This window comes from Oncorhynchus mykiss, chromosome 17 (assembly GCF_057628025.1).
Source record: "Oncorhynchus mykiss isolate SJ-2025 chromosome 17, ASM5762802v1, whole genome shotgun sequence".
NCBI lineage: Eukaryota > Metazoa > Chordata > Actinopteri > Salmoniformes > Salmonidae > Oncorhynchus > Oncorhynchus mykiss.
Genome location: NC_143038.1, coordinates 64512950 through 64522613, shown reverse-complemented (window position 1 = coordinate 64522613; position 9664 = coordinate 64512950). Strand labels below are relative to the sequence as shown.

General features: G+C 45.0%; 1 long non-coding RNA gene across 1 annotated transcript; it reads right to left on the bottom strand.

Annotated features, from left to right (window-relative positions):
- Positions 1–1235: 1235 nt before the first annotated feature.
- On the bottom strand, positions 1236–5727 carry LOC149976226 (uncharacterized). The gene is made up of 2 exons (XR_016487666.1): positions 5410–5727; positions 1236–3145 (listed from the first exon to the last, which is right to left on the bottom strand). It is a non-coding gene; the product is annotated as an uncharacterized LOC149976226 (long non-coding RNA).
- Between the last annotated feature and the right edge of the window lie 3937 nt (positions 5728–9664).

Below are 9664 nucleotides of genomic sequence, written 5' to 3'. Positions count from 1 at the left end.
AGTCTACCAACAACGTCTTTGGTGGTAATTGTTGTTGACTCTTCTTTTACATTTTCAATCCCACATCAAAGAGAAAACCCATAGACCTACTGAGCATGTTGCAAATCTGTTACTGAGCAGCCTTCTCAATTTGAAGAGATCTGTACCAATTTGAAGGATGGGTACATTTTTATTTTTTATTTAAAAAAAAATGTACAGCCTGTCTGCTACATATAGATACATTTTCCATACATTCTAATTTTATATACAGCAATCATATAACAATAATACATTACTGAACATACGCTCTTTAAACCCAACCCTCAGCCACTCTCAGCCCATCCCACCTATCACCATAGACCTCAGCTCTTTAAACCCGCCCCTCAGCCACTCTCAGCCCATCCCACCTATCACCATAGACCTCAGCTCTTTAAACCCGCCCCTCAGCCACTCTCAGCCCATCCCACCTATCACCATAGACCTCAGCTCTTTAAACCCATCCCTCAGCCACTCTCAGCCCATCCCACCTATCACCATAGACCTCAGCTCTTTTAAACCCATCCCTCAGCCACTCTCAGCCCATCCCACCTATCACCATAGACCTCAGCTCTTTAAACCCACCCCTCAGCCACTCTCAGCCCATCCCACCTATCACCATAGACCTCAGCTCTTTAAACCCATCCCTCAGCCACTCTCAGCCCATCCCACCTATCACCATAGACCTCAGCTCTTTAAACCCACCCCTCAGCCACTCTCAGCCTATCCCACCTATCACCATAGACCACCCTCGTTTGGTTTCCATGTGTCATATTTTTCAATTGTACTGTGATGTTTTACATGAACTTCTAACCTTCCTAATCATATAGTATCCACAGAGTGTGAGCTAAAGATGAAAACCTTTTCTGTGAGTATTATTATATTATTGATTGACTGACTATGGCTTTCCAAATCACAGGTTAATTTTAAGTGAATGTTGTGATTTTTTAACCATTCCTGAACCTGTGACCAGAAACAAGCTACATAGGGGCAATACCAGAATAAATTATGTAGTGATTCTGTCTCTTCACAGCAAAATCTACTGAGCTACAGAGCTGAGATTGTTGTATGCCCCATATACAGTGCATTTGGAAATTATTCAGACCTCTTAGCTTTTTCCACATTTTGTTACGTTACAGCCTTATCCTAAAATGGATTCAATTGTTTTTTCCCTCATCAATCTGCACACAATACCCCATAATGACAAAGCAAAAACAGGCTTTTAAATGTTTTTGCATATTTATTAAAAATAAAAACAGAAATATCACATTTATAATTGGCAAAGGCCAGAACAATGGTTTTTATTTAACTAGGCAAGTCAGTTAAGAACAAATTCTTATTTACAATGACAGCCTAACCCAGCAACAATTGTGCACCGCCCTATGGGACTCCCATTCACAGCCAGATGTGATGCAGCCTGGAATTGAACCAGGTACTGCAGTGTCTTAGACCACTGCCCCACTCGGGAGCCCCATCATTTAATACTGCCAGGGTTCACTCACACATTCAAAACCCCATAGGTCTATTGCATATCTATGAGGGAGCTTTTTAAGAGAGAACTAAGCAAATAACATGGAAAACAGTCAGAAAAATACAATAGTAACAATAACAACATTGATAGAGATAATAACAGAACAATATTATAGATTCATGCACATATTAAGAAAGTCCCTGCAAAGGTTATAAGCATGTCACCCCAGCCTACTCAGTTCATTGGGATCCAAAAATTGAAGTGAAAAATACCTATAAATATGGCAAGACCAGTTCTGGGTACAACAGCTTTAAACCAAGACGCGTGTGTAGCGTGAACCAAAAGGTAACCTCAGTAGACAACACCAACTGATGAGGAGTGATAGCAATCAGTAAATAATAAACAGGAAGTCGTTTGCTTTATGTGTGTCCTAGCAGTCCTCAATCTGAACCAGGAAGGTGGTGAGGTCCACCAGGCAGGAAGAAGAAAAAGAAGCCTCTCTCTCAACCTCTCCGAGGTGAGAATGAACTACACGCAGACTAAAAGTGACCTTTGTGGCTTCGGCTCAGTGTTCACCATTTAAAACTCACTCTGGCAACAAAGGCCTCAATTTCCCACAATGCCCACAAGCTCCTCCAATTCTATTAAAGCCGCTGAACGCTAAATAATTGAGCCTCGTATTTAGCCAGTCTTATCTCGGTGGGGTGTCTAGCTCCTTTAAAGCGGCTGTTTGCACTCACACATCCCATCGTCCCCATGAGACCTGTTTCCTCTCTAAAGCTGAAATGGCCCCGGCCCAACGATAGCTCCTCAGCGCCCTTCATTAATCCAGATTAAAACAGACATAATCTCCTAAATTGACTCACACAGCATCATTGTGGACGGTTCTTCAACAGTACACTGTGTTGTTGAACAGAGGACAATGACTCTGACTCACTTTGTTTGGATTTACTGGAGAGAGCTTTTAAAGGACTCTGAAGGCCACTTTACTGTTTCGTGATGCATTTTCAGGTTTGGTTTTAATACACGCTCCACTTTGTTCCTCCATTAGCTCTGCTTCTCGTGCTGTGTTGTTGATCAGGGCTTTCTGAGCAGAGCGGCTCCTCCAGATTGAGCAGACAGACTGCACTTGCTGTCTACACACATTTGTCTCTCCGCTTTGCTCTTAAGGGAGGAATGTAGTGAAGGAAAGGGAGATTATCAAGCTTGATGACGTTGCTGGTGCTTGGTGTGTTTCCAGATACACGCTTCAGTAAGTGCCACAGGATGGGAGAGGAAGCATAGTGCTTCCGATGTACGTGCAGAGTTCCTTGTCTATCGATAACGTACCAGTCAATTACTGTAAATTATGTGCATTTCTTTACTGGTTAAAGTGCCATTATTGGAGTTGCATGGAGATCCCACATCTGATATTGATGCTAAACTGAGGGCCAAGCTTCCACTTCCCAAATCAATGTCTCTGCTTGTGCCTTATCGTACAGTAATCTACTATCAGGCTCTCACATTTCCCCTTAACAAGAGCATGGTAGAGTAGCGAGGATGACATGGAGCTGGGTTTTCCCTGTGTTGACTCACTGTGCAGACCAAGGACGTCCAGTACCCCTATCTGTTTCTGAACACACCGCCATCACACAGCCTGACAGATGGGTCCATCCACATCTACACAGTGAAGAACAGACAGTTAAGACAATCTTAAATCACAAACACGGTACACCCATTTCAGATTTCACACACAACTCTATACATAACTAAGTGTAGGATATATAGCTAAACACTGTACACCCTTTCTAGAAACTGCATCTTTGTTGGTTGTCTCATTATATTTCCCTGCTTATAACTAGGATATTAACTGTGTGCATTTTCCAATGTTGACATTTGGTTGTGTAGACATATGGGCAGCCTGGAGGATCCATCCCTCCACTGTGCCCTTTAAAAAGACTCTGGTTGTTCTACTGCAACCTCAGCATCAGGCCTGGAGCCTGGAGGCCACCGCCATTACTAATCACAGACCCAATTCTGTCTGGTGTCACAGAACCTCCTCAGGAGGGAGTATGCGTGCGCTGGCTACACGCACACAGAATGCTTCATGCATGCAAGAACATTGTTTCTGCTCCAGTAGGTCCTCTTGGAGAGGAAGAATTTGAGGGCTGGAGGAAAACACACAGAACTGGATCAGTCTCCTAGCTAGCCAATCCCCATGGAGCAAGCGGGAGCACGAGCAGGGCTGAGAATCATCACGCCTGGTTATACAACGCAGCGAGCAGAGCATGGTAGTCATCCACCCCACTATATAACCGTCAATAGACCACAGTCATTAACAACAGAGAGTACTACTGTATATGTACTGAATGTCAAAGCAGAGCTACATCTAAGGAAAGTTCAGCCTGGCCAACATAGATCATGTCAAGAGACAGACAGCCCATAGACATTGGTACAGCCTTGTAGCATCTTTGTCTCAACATGGGGAATCCTGGTGAGCCATTTGCTCTCTGCCTTGTAACTCAACCTTTACCATCAATGTGACAAAGGGCTTAATCCACTCCCAACTCCCTTAGGATCAGAGGCAGTGGCCCAGATCCTGACCTTCTAAATCCGTGTGTAGTGTGTGTGCAGTCATGTCTTCCAAGATGGCGTAGCAGTCAGACGTCTTTGTCTTTTGTCATGTCGTGTCCCTTGAATATATATTTTTACATCTTTTTCTTCGCATATATTTTTTAAATATTTTCCTAAACCTCAACTTCTAAATACTCTCCTGCAACCAGCCTCACCCAATGTGGCGTGGATCTGCTTTTTTCTAAAGTATTTCTATTTACCTCCGAACTGGAATACCTCAACTGAATCTAGCTAGCTAACTAGCTAACTACCTACCAGCTATCAGTTAGCAAACCATTGCTAGTTGTCATCAGCTAACCTTTAGCTCGGAAAGCTCTCGCCAGTTCAAACAATGTGACTCAAACCAGAGCATAACGGACCTATTTTTCTCTCTATATCCCCGGATTCCAACCACAAACTCTGAACATTTTCACCTGGATCTTCGCAACTAGCTAACCGCAATCCCGGGTGACCACTCCTGGCTAGCGTTTCAATCCTGGAGCAAGCACCAATTAGCCTGAAGCTAGCCCGGCCAGGGCTCCTGTGCTACCACCGAAGCCCACTCCTGGGCTACAATATCCAGACCCCTTCTACTGCCGGTACGGGGCACGGAACCCCTCCGATCCTCTACGACTGGAATACCAACATAATCTGTCCGAGGATTCGAACAGGCTCCTCAGGCGTCCGCTGAAGGCCCATTCTGCTAACCTGCTATGCCTGCTAGCTACCTAGAGCTACTTGGAACCCTAGTAATTCCACGACTGGTCTACCGACGTCACCGCACAAAGAGGCAAAAACAGACTTACCCCCATTGCGACATCCCCCAAAGGCTAACTTGCCTGCCCCAGTCTGCTAACTGCTAGCTTGCCTGCCCTGGTCTGCTAACTGCTAGCCCCTGCTAACTGCTTGCTTGCCAGCCCGGTCTGCTAACTGCTAGCCCCTGCAACTGTTTGCTTGCCAGCCCCAGTCTGCTAACTGCTAGCTTGTTTAGCCCCGGCCTACTAACTGTTAGCATGTTAGCATAGGCCTGCTAATTGTCTGAATCGCCGTGTTCCCAGTCAGCCCAACCACTCACTGGACCCATATGTTCACTTGGCATATGCCGCTCTCTATCATCAACATGCCTCATCCATTACTGTCCTGGTTAGTGATTACGGTCTTATTTCACTGTAGAGCCTCTAGCCCTGCTCAATATGCCTTAACCGACCATGTTGTTCCACCTCCTACATATGCGATGACATTACCTGGTTTAAACGTCTCTAGAGACTATATCTCTCTCATCATTACTCAATGCCTAGGTTTACCTCCAATGTACTCACATCCTACCTTACCTTTGTCTGTACAATATGCCTTTAATTTATGCTATCGTGCCCAGTAACCTGCTCCTTTTACACTCTGTTCCAAACGTGCTAGACGGCCAGTTCGTATAGCATTTAGCCGTACTCTTATCCTACTTCTCCTCTGTTCCTCTGGTGATGTAGAGGTTAATCCAGTTCCTGCAGTGCCTAGCTCCACTCCCCAGGTGCTCTCTTTGGTTGACTTCTGTAACCATAAAAGCCTTGGTTTCATGCATGTTAACATTAGAAGCCTACTCCCTAAGTTTGTTTTAATCACAGCTTTAGCACACTCTGCTAACCCGGATGTCTTAGTCGTGTCTGAATCCTGGCTTAGGAAAACCACCAAAAACCTTTGGCAACACCGCCAAAGGGGGCGGTGTTGCAATCTACTGCAAAGATAGCCTGCAGAGTTCTGTATTACTATCCAAGTCTGTACCCAAACAATTTGAGCTTCTACTTCTAAAAATGCACCTGTCCAGAAACAAGTCTCTCACTGTTGCCGCTTGCTATAGACCTCCCTCAGCCCCCAGCTGTGCCCTCGATACCATATGTGCATTGATTGCCCCTAAACTGGGACATGCTTAACACCCCGACCATCCTACAATCCAAGCTTGATGCCCTCAATCTCACACAAATTATCAATGAACATACCAGGTACAACTCCAAATCCGTAAACACGGGCACCCTCATACAGTGGGGCAAAAAAGTATTTTGTCAGCCACCAATTGTGCAAGTTCTCCCACTTAAAAAGATGAGAAAGGCATGTAATTTTCATCATAGGTACACTTCAACTATGACAGACAAAATGAGAAAAGAAATCCAGAAAATCACATTGTAGGATTTTTAATGAATTTATTTGCAAATTATGGTGGAAAATAAGTATTTGGTCACCTACAAACAAGCAAGATTTCTGGCTCTCACAGATCTGTAACTGCTTCTTTAAGAGGCTCCTCTGTCCTCCACTCGTTACCTGTATTAATGGCACCTGCTTGAACTTGTTATCAGTAGAAAAGACACCTGTCGACAACCTCAAACAGTCACACTCCAACTCCACTATGGTCAAGACCAAAGAGCTGTCAAAGGACACCAGAAACAAAATTGTAGACCTGCACCAGGCTGGGAAGACTGAATCTGCAATAGGTAGGCAGCTTGGTTTGAAGAAATCAACTGTGGGAGCAATTATTAGGAAATGGAAGACATACAAGATCACTGATAATCTCCCTCGATCTGGGGCTCCACGCAAAATCTCACCCGTGGGGTCAAAATGATCACAAGAACGGTGAGCAAAAATTCAAGAACCACCCGGGGGGACCTAGTGAATGACCTGCAGAGAGCTGGGACCAAAGTAACAAAGTCTACCATCAGTAACACACTACGCCGCCAGGGACTCAAATCCTGCAGTGCCAGACGTGTCCCCCTGCTTAAGCCAGTACATGTCCAGGCCCGTCTGAAGTTTGCTAGAGAGCATTTGGATGATCTAGAAGAAGATTGGGAGAATGTCATATGGTCAGATGAAACCAAAATATAACTTTTTGGTAAAAACTCTCAACTCGTCGTGTTTGGAGGACAAAGAATGCTGAGTTGCATCCAAAGAACACCATACCTACTGTGAAGCATGGGGGTGGAAACATCATGCTTTGGGGCTGTTTTTCTGCAAAGGTACCAGGACGACTGATCCGTGTAAAGGAAAGAATGAATGGGGCCATGTATCGTGAGATTTTGAGTGAAAACCTCCTTCCATCAGCAAGGGCATTGAAGATGAAACGTGGCTGGGTCTTTCAGCATGACAATGATCCCAAACACACCACCTGGGCAACGAAGGAGTGGCTTCGTAAGAAGCATTTCAAGGTCCTGGAGTGGCCTAGCCAGTCTCCAGATCTCAACCCCGTAGAAGGGAGTTGAAAGTCCGTGTTGCCCAGCAACAGCCCCAAAACATCAACGCTCTAGAGGAAATTTGCATGGAGGAATGGGCCAAAATACCAGCAACAGTGTGTGAAAACGTTTTCTGTAAGTCTTCACCTCTGTCATTGCCAACAAAGGGTATATAACAAAGTATTGAGCTAAACTTTTGTTATTGACCAAATACTTATTTTCCACCATAATTTGCAAATAAATTCATTAAAAATCCTACAATGTGATTTTCTGGATTTTTTTTTCTCATTTTGTCTGTCATAGTTGAAGTGTGCCTATGATGAAAATTACAGACCTCTCTCATCTTTTTAAGTGTGAGAACTTGCACAATTGGTGGCTGACAAAATACTTTTTTGCCCCACTGTAGATGTCATCCTAACTAACTCGCCCTCCAAATACACCTCTGCTGTTTTCAATCAAGATCTCAGTGATCACTGCCTCATTACCTGCATCCGTAATGGGTCTGCGACCAAACGACCAACCCTCATCACTGTCAAACGCTCCCTAAAACACTTCTGCGAGCAGGCCTTTCTAATTGACCTGGCCGGGGTATCCTGGAATGACATTGACCTCATCCCGTCAATAGATGATGCCTGGCTATTCTTTAAAAGTGCCTTCCTCACCATCTTAAATAAGCATGCCCCATTCAAAAAATGTAGAACTAGGAATAGATATAGTCCTTGGTTCACTCCAGACCTGTCTGCCCTTAACCAGCACAAAAACATCCTGTGGCGTTCTGCATCAGAATCGAATAGCCCCCGTGATATGCAACTTTTCAGGGAAGTTGGGAACAAATATACACAGGCAGTTAGGAAAGCTAGGGCTAGCTTTTTCAAACTGAAATTTGCATCCTGTAGTACTAACTCAAAAAGTTCTGGGACACTGTAAAGTCCATGGAGAATAAGAGCACCTCCTCCCAGCTTCCCACTGCTCTGAGGCTAGGAAACTCTGTCCCCACCGATAAATCCACTATAAATGAGAATTTATAGAATTTATTTTGCCCCCACCCCGGTCAACTGCCCGGCACCCTCCACAGCAAGCCGCCAAAGGCCCCACCATTTCTCCTTTACCCAAATCCAGAGAGCTGATGTTCTGAAAGAGCTGCAAAATCTGGACCCCTACAAATCAACTGGGCTAGTCAATCTGGACCCTCTATTTCTAATATTATCTGCCGAAAATGTTGCAACCCCTATTACTAGCCTGTTCAACCTCTCTTTCGTATCGTCTGAGATTCCCAAAGATTGGAAAGCTGCCGCGGTCATCCCCCTCTTCAAAAGGGGGTGACACTCTAGACCCAAACTGCTACAGACCTATATCTATCCTACCCTGTCTTTCTAAGGTCTTCGAAAGCCAAGTTAACAAACAGATTACCAACCATTTCGAATCCCACCGTACCTTCTCCGCTATGCAATCTGGTTTCAGAGCTGGTCATGGGTGCCACTCAGCCACACTCAAGGTCCTTAACGATATAATAACCACCATCGATAAGAGACATTACGGTGCAGCCGTATTCATCGACCTGGCCAAGGCTTTCGACTCTGTCAATCACCACATTCTTATTGGCAGACTCGACAGCCTTGGTTTCTCAAATGATTGCCTCGCCTGGTTTACCAACTACTTCTCTGATAGAGTTCAGTGTGTCAAGCCTGTTGCCCGGACATCTGGCAGCCTCTATGGGGGTGCCACAAGGTTCAATCCTCAGGCCGACTCTCTTCTCTGTGTACATCAATGATGTTGCTCTTGCTGATTGTGATTCTCTGGTACACTTCTACGCAGACGACACCATTCTGTATACTTCTGGCCCCTCTTTGGACACTGTGTTAGCTAACCTCCAGACGAGCTTCAATGCCATATAACTCTCCTTCCGTGGCCGCCAACTGCTCTTAAACGCTCTCGTTGGGTGGCCCTCGCTTCATACTCTGCTAGGTAAAGCCCCGCCTTATCTCAGCTCACTGGTCACCATAGCAGCACCCACTCGTAGCACGCGCTCCAGCAGATATATCTCACTGGTCACCCCCAAAGCCAATTCCTCTTTTGGTCGTCTTTCTTTCCAGTTCTCTGCTGCCAATGACTGGAACAAAATGCAAAAATCTCTGAAGCTGGAGACTCATATCTCCCTCACTAGCTTTAAGCACCAGCTGTCAGAGCAGCTCATAGATCACTACACCTGTACATAGCCCATCTGTAAACAGTCCATATATCTACCTACCTCATCCCCAAACAGTATTTATGTATTTATCTTCCTCCTTTGCACTCCAGTATCTCTACTTGCACATTCATCTTCTGCACATCTACCATTCCAGTGTTTAATTGCTATATTGTAATTACTTCGCCACCA